The sequence below is a fragment of the Rattus rattus genome, chromosome 3 (genome assembly GCF_011064425.1).
Source record: "Rattus rattus isolate New Zealand chromosome 3, Rrattus_CSIRO_v1, whole genome shotgun sequence".
NCBI lineage: Eukaryota > Metazoa > Chordata > Mammalia > Rodentia > Muridae > Rattus > Rattus rattus.
The window spans coordinates 208,353,521-208,367,228 of NC_046156.1; positions in this window are offsets into that span (position 1 = coordinate 208,353,521).

Below are 13,708 nucleotides of genomic sequence, written 5' to 3' on the forward strand. Positions count from 1 at the left end.
AATAGGGATTATTAATTATTATTAATTGTCCCTAATGACTGAACTGTACAAATTCCATGGCTCCCTGCACCCAGATCCCAGTGGGGAAAGGGCTGAATACCCAGAAGTGCCTATAATCCAGAGACCTCAGGGGATACCGCCACTTCTGCCCACTTCTGCTCATATTCCTGGCCCAAGAGGAAACTGCACAGTACCTCTGGATCAGGAATATAGTATCAGTCAGCTGCAGGAGCCTGCTGGAGTCTGCCTGCGCCCAGAACTGAACTGAACCAGTCCCACAGCTCACTGAACCCAAATCCCCTGTGGGAGAGTGCTGGACTGATGTCTGACCCTCCTGGGCTCCCTCAATGTTTGAGTGCTGAGCCTTGCTGATGCATGTGGAAACTTTTGTTTTTAAGAAAAGAACATCTTGGTCTTTGGGGTTTGACCAATGGGAAATAACACCATTGAGTCAATTCCTGTTTTATCTTGAGAATTTAAACTTGTTTTTCCACTGTGCTTCCAAGGTTTGTCCACCTTGCGCACTTGGTGTATATATTCCCTGAACCTCATAAAGAGCTGGCATTTTTGTAACACAAATGACCCAAGTCTGTGTCTTCTGTTAAGTCCCCCAGGCCAACACCTGCTTCTTGGTACCATGGCAGCACAGGCACCTTCAAGAAGAAGTCTGGAAAGAACCCAGATGTCCTTCAACAGAAGATTGGATATAGAGAATGTGTTGCATTTACACAATGGAGCACTTCTCAGCTATTGAAAACAATGTCTTCATGAGGATGAAACTAGAAATTACTATCCTGAGTGATGCAATCTAATCACAAAAGAACAAGCATTGCATGCACTCATTGATAAGTGAATACAAGTCCTATGCTCAGAATACCCAAGATACAATTTAAAGACCACATGAAGTTCAAGACAAAGAAACATTAAAGTGTTGTTGCTTCAGTCCTTCTTAGAAGGGGGAATAAAATACAGGAGGAAACACAGAAACCAAGTTTGGAGCAGAGACTGAGGAAAGGCCACCCAGAGACTGCCTTACATGTAATCCATCCCACGTACAGTCACCAAACCCAAATAATATTGTGGATGGTCAGAATTTCATAATGAGAGGAGCCTGATATAACTGTCACCTGAGAGTCTGCCAGAGCCTAACAAATACAGAGGGAGATGCTCACAGCCAACCAATGTACTGCAAAGAGAGTCCCCAGTAGTTAGCCTTCTGTCTAAACTCCACCCCCACAGTTACCTGGCAATAGCCAGGTATGCTCCACCTCACAGTTCCCTGGCAACAACCAGGATTGCCTGACCCTGTAAAGAGGGCTGCTTGTCCCTCCTCTCTTGCTCTTGTTCCTGCTTCCTCCTGCTCTGTCTTGTCCCTTTCTTTGTCCCTTCACTTCACATTCCCCTCCACTCTTTTCTCCAGGTGTTTATGACTGGCCTTTACTCCTCTCCTTCTTTCCTCTTCTCTACTTCCTCTCTCTGTTTCTTTGCCCTACTACCCTCTTCACTCCCCTCCCCATGCCATAAATAAACTCTATTCTACATTATGTAGTCATGTGGCTGGTTCCTCAGTGGGGTGGGATGCCTTAGCATGGGCATCCTAAAGGGTCTGAGACACTCCCTTTCCCCAGACCTCTAAATATATCCACCCCCTTCTATCTTTTTCAACTTTATCTTTTTATAAACATATCATATGGTGCTGTGTTTCAGATTTAGAAACTCTGCAGGTTTTGATCCCGTTGATATTATATGAAGAGGCAACGCTTGCTGGCCTAAACTGTGGAGAACTAGTAATCCCCCCTTACCCTAATGGTCAGAGTAAACGTCCAGAGTAAATGGTCCCAGGGGAGCATTTTCCAGCTGCGTTGTTCTTGAGGATGGAACTTTTCACTAACATTCATTCTAGAAGCTTTCCCCTTGGCTGAGGGTTCTCTCTCTCCTTTTGAGACAGTTTCTTTCTCACTGTTGAAAATGCCAGGCCAGTGGCCTGGGTAAACAGCTCTCTGATTTGAGCATAAGCTCTGAGCTCTGGTAGGGGCAATTAATTTTTTTCTTTTATTAGATATTTTTTATTTACATTTCAAATGTTGTTCCGTTTTCCTGTTTCCTGTTCATTTGCCCTCTATCCCATCCCCCTTCCCTTCTTCTATAAGGGTGTTCCCATGCCCCATCCACCCCCTCTGACATTCCACTACAATAGGTGGTCCGCCCTTTGCTGGACCAAGGACTTCTCCTTCCACTGGTGCCCAACAAGGCCATCCTCTGCTACATATGTGGCTGGTGCCATCGGTCAGTTCATGTATAGTCTTTGGATGGTGGTTTAGTACCTGGGATCACTGGTTAGTTGGTATTGTTGCTGTTATGGGGTAGCAAGCTCCTTCAGCTCTGATAATACTTTCTCTAATTCCTCCAATGGGGAGTCTATTCTCAGTTCAATGGTTTGCTGTTAGCATTTGTGTCTGTATTTGACATGCTCTGGCTGTGCCTCTCATGAGACAGCTATATCAGGCTCCTATCAGCATGCACTTCTTAGCTTCATCAATCATATCTAGTTTTGTTGGCTGTATATATGTGGGCTGTATACGCATGTGGGGCAGGCAATGAATAACTGTTCCTTTGATTTCTGTTCCAAACAGCCTCTGTATCCTTTCCTATGAATATTTTTGTCCGCCCTATTTAAGAAGGAGTGAAGCATATGCACTTGGATCATCCTTCTTGAGCCTCATGTGATCATTGGATTGTATCTTAGTCAATTCAAACTTTTGGGCTAATATCCACTTATCAATGAGTGTATGCCATGTGTGTTTTCTGTAATCGAATTACATCACTCAGGAAGATATTTTCTAGTTCAATCCATTTGCCTATGAACTTCATGAAGTCATTTTTTTTGATAGCTCCATCGTGTAAATATACCATGTTTTCTGTATCCATTCATCTATTGAAGGGCATTTGGGTTCTTTCCAGCTTCTGGCTATTATAAATAAGGCTGCTATGAATATAGTGGGGTATGTGTCTTTTTTGAATGTTGGAACATCTTTTGGATATATGCCCAGGAGTGGCATAGGTGGGTCCTCAGGGAGTACAATGTTCAAGTTTCTGAAGAGCTTCCAGACTGATTACCAGCGAAGTTGTACCAGTTTGCAATCCCACCAACAATGGAGGATTGTTCTTTCCCCACATACTCATCAGCATTTGTTGTCACCAGAGTTTTTGATCTTAGCCATTCTGACTGGTGTGAGTTGGAATCTCAGGATTGTTTTGATGTGCATTTCCCTGATGACTTCTCAGCCAATCAATATCCTCAGGTGAGAATTTTTTGTTTACCCCTGTACCCCATTTTTTAGTTGGGTCATTTGGCTCTCTGGAGTCTACCTTCTTGAGTTTTTCTATACTTTGGATATTAGATCTCTATCAGATATGGGAATGTAAAGATCTTTTCCCAATCCGTTGGTTGCTGTTTTGTCCTAATGACAGTGTTCTTTGCCTTACAGAGGCTGTGCAGTTTTATGAGGTTCTATTTGTTGATTCTTGATCTTGGTGTGTAAGTTATTAGTATTTTGTTCAGGAACATTTCCCCTGTTCCCAAGTGTTTGAGACTCTTCCCCACTTTTTTTTCTATTAGTTTGAGTGTATCTGGTTTGATGTTGAGGTTCTTGATCCACCTGGACTTAAGCTTTGTACAGGGTGTTAAGAATGGTTTGATTTGCATTCTTCTACATGGGGACCTCCATTTGAGCCAACACCATTTATTGAAAATGCTGTCTTTTTTCCACTGGTTTTTGCTCCTTAGTCAAAGATCAAGTGACCATAGGTATGTGGGTTCATTTTTGGATCTTCAATTCTTTTCCACTGATTTACCTGCCTGTCTCTTTACCAATAAAATACAGTTTTTATCACTATGTAATACTGCTTGAGTTCGGGGATGGTGATTCTCCCAGAATTTTTTTTTTTTTTTATTGTTGAGGATAGTTTTCACTATCATGGATTTTTTGTTATTCCAAATGAATTTGCAAATTGTTCTTTCTAACTATGAAGAATTGAGTTGGAATTTTGTTGGGGATTGCATTGAATCTGAAGATTGCTTTTGGCAAAAGGGCCATTTTTACTATATCAATCCTGCTAACCCATGAACATGGGAGGTCTTTCCATCTTCTGAGATCTTCTTCAATTTGTTTCTTCAAAGACTTGAAGTTCTTGTCTTACATATCTTTAATTTGCTTGGTTAGGGTCACACTGAGGTAGTTTATGTTATTTGGGACTATTGTGAAGGTTTTCATTTCCCTAACTTCTTTCTCAGCCTGTTTATCCTTTGAGTAGAGGAAGGCTACTGATTTGTTCGAGTTAATTTTATAGCCAGCCACTTTGCTGAAGTTGTTTATCAGGATTAGTAGTTCTGTGGAAGAACTTTTGAGGTCACTTAAGAATACTATCATATCATCTGCAAATAGTGATATTTTGTCTTCTTTCTTTCCAATTTGTATCCATTTGACCTACTTTTGTTGTCTGATTGTTCTGGCTAGGACTTTCAGTATTAAATGAATAAGTAGGGAGAGAGTGGGCAGCTTTGTCTAGTACCTGATTTTAGTGGGTTTGCTTCAAGTTTCTCTCCGGTTAGTTTAATGTTGGCTACTCGTTTGCTATATGTATGTGTGTGTGTGTGTGTGTGTGTGTGTGTGTGTGTGTATATATATATACACACACACATATGTATATGTTTAGTTATGGGCCTTGAATTCCTGATCTTTCCAGGACTTTTCTCATGAAGGGGTGTCGAATTTTGTCAAATGCTTTTTCAGCATCTATTGAAATGATCATGTGGTGTTTTTCTTTGAGTTTGTTTATATAGTGGATTATTTTTGATGGATTTCCATATATGGAACCATCGCTGCATCCCTGAGATGAAGCCTACTTTATCATGTTGGATGATTGTTTTGATGTCTTCTTGGATTTGGTTGTGGAGAATTTTATTGAGTATTTTTTCATTGATATCCATAAGAGAAATTGACCTGAAGTTCTCTTTCTTTGTTGGGTCTTTGTGTGGTTTAGGTATAAGGGTAATTGTGGCTTCATAGAAGAAATTTGGTAGTGCTCCATCTGTTTCTATGTTGTGGAATAGTTTGGACACTATTATTATAATGTTATCTGTGAAGGTCTGAGAATTCTGCACTAAACCCAACTGGTCCTGGGCTCTTTTTGGTTGGGAGTTTTTTAATAACTGCTTCTGTTTCATTAGGAGTTATGTTGATACTTGATACTAGAGCATAAGCCATTGGTGTTCTGTTCAGAATAATTTCCCATCTGCCCATGTGTTTGAGGCTCTTCCCTTCTTTCTTTTCTATTAGTTTCAGTTTATGTAGTGTTATGTGGATGTCCTTGATCCATTTGGGCTTGAACTTTGCACAAGGTGATAAGAATGGATCATTTTGTGTTCTTCTACATGCTGACCTCCAGTTGAACCAGCACCATTTGTTGGAAATGCTATCTTTTTTCCAGTGGTTTTAGCTCTTTCGTCACATGTCATGTTACCATAGGTGTTAGATTTATTTCTGGGTTTTCAATTCCACTCCATTGTTCTACCTGCCTGTCTCTGTAACAACACCATACAATTTTTATCACTACTACTCTCTTGTACAGTTTGAGGTCAGGGATGGTGATTCCCCTAGAAGTTCTTTTATGGTTGAGAATAGTTTTTGCCATTCTGGATTTTTCTCTTATTCCAAATGAATTTGCAAATGGCTTTTTCTAACGCTATGCAGAATTGAATTGGAATCCTCTGGGGGATTGCATTGAATCTGTAGGTTGCTTTCAGCATGATGACCATTTTTACTACATTAATTCTGTCAGTCTATGAGCATGGGAGATATTTCCATCTTCTAAGATCTTTAATTTCCTTCTTCACAGACTTGAAGTTCTTTTCATACAGATCTTTCACTTGTTTGGTTAGAGTCAAACCAAGGTATTTTATATTATTTGCCACAATTGTGAAGGGTGTTGTTTCCCTATATTCTTTCTTATCCTGTTTATTAACTTACTAAGCTCTAGGAACAGAGTGCTATGATACCTGTAGCCCTTTTTCACTCCCCTGACACCTTGCAATGATAAAAAATTAATATTTTATAAGCAATTTTGACTGAAAGAAACTATAATGCTTCCCTTGTTCAATGATATTAAATATTCATTTTAAAGTAACTATTTCTTAAAAGATATTGCCAGTCTGTTTTTCTAATTGATTAAAGTCCTTATATTTTTCTTTTAAAAACCATCTTCTGGTTTAAGTAGCATATTAAATAAATTTATTTATCTTCTAGGATCTCAAAAATCTATCATTTTTAATCTTTCATCTTGGTAAGTGATCACAATTTCATCAGACCAATGATTTTGTCTCTTAGATCTTCACTAAATCACATTGATTAATGATTAATTACACAGCTTTCTAATAGGGCTACCAATATATTTCTACTTTGGTTTTCAGTTATTAGGAATATAATCTAGTATCCTTGTAAGAAATATCCATAAAATACTGATAACTTACCTGCTTTTCTTCCTTCTTGGGACTAAGTTAAAATAAGGCAAACCCATTTTCCATAATCTTTACAAGTATATAAGTGTAAAATAAATCCCTTAATGCTTTTGTTCAGGATTTTACATTTTGAATTGAGTGCCAATTGTAATTTCTGGGACCAGTAAAGAAAATTGTTTCCGCCTTACTCATTCACCCTTTACTCTATCAGAACTCATAACATTTTGTGTTCTGCTTTCAGTATGACACTTCTAACTTAACAAAATTATGTATTAGAGAGGAAACTGCATACAATCCAGAATAGGGTTATATTACTATCGATGAAATAGATATCACTGAACTCTATTTCAAGAAGTGTCTTCTCTGTCCACTGAAGACATTACTGCTGAGACAAAGGCTTCACTATTAAAATCAGAGGAGAAAAACCATTTTCTTTCAACTTTCAGAACAGCTTGGTAAATGAGAATTCTTACTTATTCTTAGTGTGTAATTCTCATGTGTAATAAAATGACAGTTCGGTAGTATCTCAGAAATAACAGGAAAAGTCTCAGGAAATATAACTAACAAAATATTCTCATTTTACAACAAATGTTTGAAGAGAGTTTTTAGAGTAAAAGCTTAAAAAAATATCAAAAATGTTATTAAGTACTGGACTGTCCATAAGAAATATTTTTATTGAATGATTTATGGTAAATAAATGCTCTGAAATCTACAGAAGCATTAAGCCAAGTAGATCTGCATTCTCACATGTATAAGTTCATTATGTACTCATTAGTTATTAAATGTGAACTATGTTAAAACTTAAGAGCAGTTTAAAGCTTTTCCAAATTTCAATTTATTAATAATGATACATACCAAGTACAAAATAGAACTCAAATGGTGTATAAATATATTTTTCTTTTTTTTTCATTTTTTTTTATTATTATTAACTTGAGTATTTCTTATATACATTTCGAGTGTTATTCCCTTTCCCGGTTTCCGGGCAAACATCCCCCTCCCCCCCTCCCCTTCCTTATGCGTGTTCCCCTCCCAACCCTCCCCCCCTTGCTTCCCTCTCCCCAACAATATTTTTCTTTTTTATTACAGTTTTTATTTTATGTGAAGGAAATATAAATTATGATGAATTTAAATGATTTGTTCAATAGCACCTCATTAAATTAAGAAAAAAACACGAAATTTGTACTGAAGCTATTTTTCTGAAAGCTCTGTCACCAAGAGTTCAGCATCTCAGTGAAAAATGAAGAGAGACTCTTCATTTATGAATAAAATGTCACCTATTTGTGTATACACACACACACACACACACACACACATATATATATATATATGTATATATATATATATATATATATATATATATATGCGCCTGGGGAAGCAAGCCAGTAAGAAGTAACATCCCTCTGTGACCTCTGCCTCAGATCCTGCTTCCTTGCCTGCTTGAATTCTAGTCCTGATTTCCTTTGGTAATGAACAGCTATGTGAAAGTAAGTTGAATAAACCCTTTCTTCCCCATCTTGCTTCTTGGTCATGATGTTTGTGCAGGAATAGGAATCCTAACTAAGACACAGGGCCAAGCCAAGTTTCCCAGTACTATACAAGGGAGATCTTCATTCTCCTGCCATCTCTCTAACCAATATTCTTTTGACCTATGGCTCTTGTAATATACAGAACTGCAGGTCCAGAAGTTACTAGCCCATGATGGATACCCATCAAAGGCTGGACACACCAGGAATGTCAAACTTCACTCGCCTCCACATGCCTACTGTAAGAACATCCATGGACCAAAACCATTCAGAAGGCTAAAGTCCCTTGAAAATAAATCAAAAAGAGCCAGGGTAATATAACAACGTCAAAGCATAGCTACCTCACTAAGCAAGCCATGGATATGCAAATGCAACAGAAACAGAAGAAAATGACCTTAAATCAATTTTATAAAGATGATAGAGGCCTTTAAACAGGAAATTAATAAATCAGTTAAAGGAATACAGGGAAATATAATCAGACAGAGGTCTTAAAGAGGAAAATTTGTTAAATAAATTTGTTAAAGATGTATTGGAAAATACAATGAAACAGGGAAAGAATATAAATAAAATTGTGTAAGACTGGAACATGCAAATAGAAGAAATAAAGAGAACCCAAACTGAGGAAAACCTGGAGATGGAAAACATAGAACAGAAACAGGAACAACAAATTGAAGCATCAGCAGCAGAATACAGGAGATGGAAGAGAGTATTCCAAGCATAGAAGATACAAAGAAATTGAGCCATCAGTCAAAAAAAACAAAAAAAAAGGTTAAAGCAAAAAAGAATTCCTAACACAAAGCATCCAGGAAAATCTAGGAAATATATGATATTATGAAAAGACCTAACCTAAGAATAATATTAATAAAAGTCGGAATAGTTCCAAGCCCAGAAACTGTTCTCAATAAATTCATAGAAGAAAATGTTACCAATTTACAGAAAAGATTCCTATAAATATATATTCAGCTTAGACTGGACCACAAGAGAAATTCCCCAGGCACGTAAAAATCAAACATAAAATGTATAGAACAAAGAAGGGATATTAAAAGCAGCAAGGGAAAAAGGCCAGGCAACATACAAAGTCAGACCTACCAGAATTACACCTAGCTTCTCAACAGCGACTCTGGAGGTTAAAAGGATCTGGACGAACATCTTGCAACTTCTAAAAATTCTCAGGTGCTACCCTCTCAATCACAATAGGTAGAGAATAAAAGATATGTCAAGACAAACCCAAATTCAAACAATATCTAAACACAATCCCAACCCTACAGAAAATACTAGAAGAAAAACTCTAACAGAAGGATAATTAAGTCAAAGAAAATGCAGGAAATAAGTAATTCCATATCACTGAAAACAAGAACACACACACACACACACACACACACACACACACACACACACACAAACACACCAACATCAAAGAAAAAAAAGACAGTAACAATCACTAGCCATGAATATCTCTCAACAGCAATAAACTCAGTTCCCCAATAAAAAGACACAGACTAACAAAATGGATGCTAAAACAGGATGATCATTCTGCTGCATCCATCAAAAAAATCTTACTCATAAAGATAGACATTAACTCAGAGTAAAGGGCTAGAAAAATGTTTTCCAAGCAAATGGGCACAAGAAGCAAGCTGGAGTAACCATTCTAATATCTAATAAAATAGAACTTCAACCAAAATTAATCAAAATAGACAGGTAAGGACCTTCATCAGAGGAAAAATTCTACCAAGATGATACTCTATTTCGAACTTTTATGCACTAAATACAAGAACACCAACATTTGTAAAAGAAGCTTGCTAAAGCTTAAATTGCACATCTAACCACTCATATCAATAGTGAGAGACGGGGTTGGGGATTTAGCTCAGTGGTAGAGCGCTTGCCTAGGAAGCACAAGGCCCTGGGTTCCGTCCCCTCTGAAAAAAAGAAAAAGAAAAAAAAATAGTGAGAGACGTAAACTCCCAACTCTCACCAATTGATAGGTCATCCAGACATAAATTGAACAGAGAAATAAACTTATAGACATTATGAATAGAATGGACCTAACATATATCTATAGAATATTTCTCACAAATAGGAAAGAATAAACATTCTTCCCAGTACCCCATAGACACTTCTAAAATGACCATTAAATTGATCACAAAGCAAGCCTCAACAGATACAAGAAAATTGAATTAACACCTTGTATCTTATCAGACCACCATGAATTAAAGCTCAACTTCAACAAAAACAGAAACATTGGGAAGCCTACACACTCATGGAAATCAAACAACTCTCTTCTCAATTATATCTAGATCAGAAAGGAAAGAAAGAAATTACATATTTTCTACAATTCAGTAAAAATGAAGGCACAACATACGTACATTTATGGGACACAGTAAGAGCAGTGCTAATGGAAAGTCTCTCCCTAAAAAAGTTAGGAAGTTCTTATTCCAGCACTATAAAATTACACCAGAACAAAAACAATACAAGGATTCAAATAAACCAGGAGCCAAGTATTTGAGAAAAACAACAAGATAGATAAACAGTTTAGCAAACTTACCAAGACACAGAGAGACAGTATTCAAATAAATATAATGATTAATGAATAGAGAGATATAACAACTGACACTAAAGAAATCCAAATAGTTCATTGGGTCTTACTTCATAAGCCTGTACTCCCCAAAACTGGAAAATCTTCACAAAATGGACAATTTTCAAGACATATGCCTCTTGCTAAAGTTAAATCAAGATTAGGTAATCTACTTAAACATTCCCATAGAAAAGGACAAATTCATTAAAACCCCATAACAAGAAAAGTATAGGCCAGGTGGTTTTAGTACACAATTCTATCAGACTTTCAATGAAGAGCCAATACCAATAATCCTCAAACAAGCCCACAAAATAGAAACAGAAGGAACACTGCAGCTGGATTCCTTTCTTACAGGCTGCTCTCCATTTTTATCCCCGCATTTCTGTTAGACAGGGATAATTACATATCGAAACTTTTAAAGTTGGGGGGTAGCCCAATCACTCCACTGGGGGCCCTGTCTGTCTATGGGAGTCACTTCAGGTTCAGAGATGGTGATTGCTCCCAAAGTTCTTTTATTGTTCAGCATTTTGTTGGTTATCCTGTGTTTTGTTTTTTTTCCATATGAAGCTGAGAATAACTCTTTCAAGTTCTATAAATAATTGTATTGAAAATCTCAGGGGATTCCATTGATTTTATCTCTCCACTGTTGGGCATTTGTGATAATGTCACCCACACTGATTCTGATTCCTGGGAACATCTTACATTCAGGACTCTGGGACATTCAAGAGGTTATGCCCATCCTGACGCCTACAGCTGCCGGCTTTCATTCATTATCCTGGCCCTCTGGACGTATCTCCTGTCTCTCCTGATACCTGATCCTGCCCTCTTTTTCCCCCTCCCTGAAGATTCCTCCCTTGCTTTGCTTCCCATGATTATTTTGTTCTTCCTTCTAAGTGGGCCTGAAATATCCTTATTTGAGCCCTCTTTCTTATTAAATTCATATGGTCTATGAGATGTATCAAGGGTATTCTATACTTTGGATCTAATATCCACATATGAGTGAATACATACTGTACATCTCCTCTTAGGTCTGAATTACCTCAGTATAACAATTTCTAGTTCCATCTATTTGCCTTCAAAACTACTGATGTATTTGTTCTTAATAGTATTCCACTGTGTAAAATAAATCATATTTTCTGTATTGACTCTTTATTTGAAGGTTACCTGTTTTTTTTTCAAGATTCTGGCTTTTATAAGTTAGGCTGCTGTTCATGTTTTGTCTAGGTCCTGCCCCACAGTTACATGGAAACAGGTTTGCCTGACTCACTATAAAAGGGATTGCTTGCCCCTTCCTCTCTCTCTCTTGCCTTCTTGCTCTCACTGTGTCCTCTTATCAATCTTCCTCTGTCTCCACATTCCCCTCTGCGCCTTTCCAAGTGCTCATGGCCAGCATCTAGGCCTCTCCTCCTCCCTCCTCCTCCTCCTCCTCCTCCTCTCCTCCTCCTCCTCCTCCTCCTCCTCTCTCTCTCTCTCTCTCTCTCTCTCTCTCTCTCTCTCTCTCCCTCTCTCTCTTTTCTCTGTCTCTACTATCCTCTCAACTCCCATTCCCATGCCCCGAATAAACTCTATTCTATGCTATATCTTTGAGTGGCTGAGGCCTCAGTAGGGGCCTGTAGAGACAACCCCTTCCCCCATCCCTGATTACACATCAACCAAACATATTCCTTCTCTCATTATTTTTATAAAACACAAAAACTGTTATGAACACAGAGGAGCACATATCCTTGTGGTATGGTGGAGCATCTTTTGGGTATGGTGGAACCCAAGAGTGGTATAGCTGGGTCTTCAGGTAGAACTATTTCAAATTTGCTGAGGAACCATCAGATTGAAGAAGATATCAGAAGATGTAAAGATCTCCCATGCTCATGAGTAGATAAGATTAACAGTGAATGTGGCCATATTAAAAAAAAGCAATATAGAGATTCAATATAATCCCCTCCAAAATTTCAACACAATTATTTATAGACCTTGAAAGAGCTATTCTCAGCTTCATATGGAAAAACAAAAACACAGGATAACCAATAAAATGCTGAACAATAAAATAACTTTGGAAGCAATCACCATGTCTAATGTCAAACTGTACTCCAGTTAATAGTGATATAAACTGCATGATATTGGTACAGAAATAGACACGTCCATCAATGTAATGGAACTGACACTTCAATTTTGATAAAGAAGACAAAATCTTACAATAGAAAAATGAAAGCATCTTCAACAACTGGATGTCTATATTTAGATGAATGATAAGAGATCCATATTTACCCCTCTGCTCAAAATTCAATGTATTAAGGATTTTAACATAAAAATGGATATACTAAATCTCATAGAAGAGAAAGTTGGAAGTGCCCTTGAGTGCATTAAGAAAGTTTCCTGAACAGAATACCTTTGGTTCAGGCTCTCAGATCAACAAAGGATAAATCAGACCTAATGAAACGGTAAAGCTTCTGTAAGGACAAATTAGCAACCCACAGCTTGACAAACGATCTTCCCCATTCTATATCTGATGGAGGGCTAATATCCAAAATTTATGAATAACTCAAGCAATTTGACATCACTATTCTAATTAACCCAATAAATATAGGGTACAAAATACATAGAAAATTCTCAACAGGAGAATCTGTATGGCCCAGATTCAGTTAAAGAAATGTTCAAAGTCCTTAGCCATCAGGGAAATGAAACTAAAACAACTATGAGATTCCACTTTATACCCATCAGAATAGCTAAAATCAAAAACTCAGCAGGTAGCACATGCTGGCAAAGATGTGAAGCAAGGGGAAGATTTCATTTCTAGTGGGAGTGAAAACATGTACAACAACTTTGAAAATACTTGTAACAGTTTTCCGGAAAACTCGGAATTGTTCTACTTTAAGACCCAGCTATACCACTCCTAGGAATATACCCAAAAGACGCTCTACCATCCCACAAAGACACTTGCACAACTTTATTTATACTGACTTTATTCATAATAACCAGAAACTGGTAACAACCTAGATGTCCCTGTACTGATGGATGGATAAAGAAAATGTGGTATATCTGCATAATGGAATACTATTCAACTATTAAAAACCAAAACATTATAAATTTTGCAAACAACTG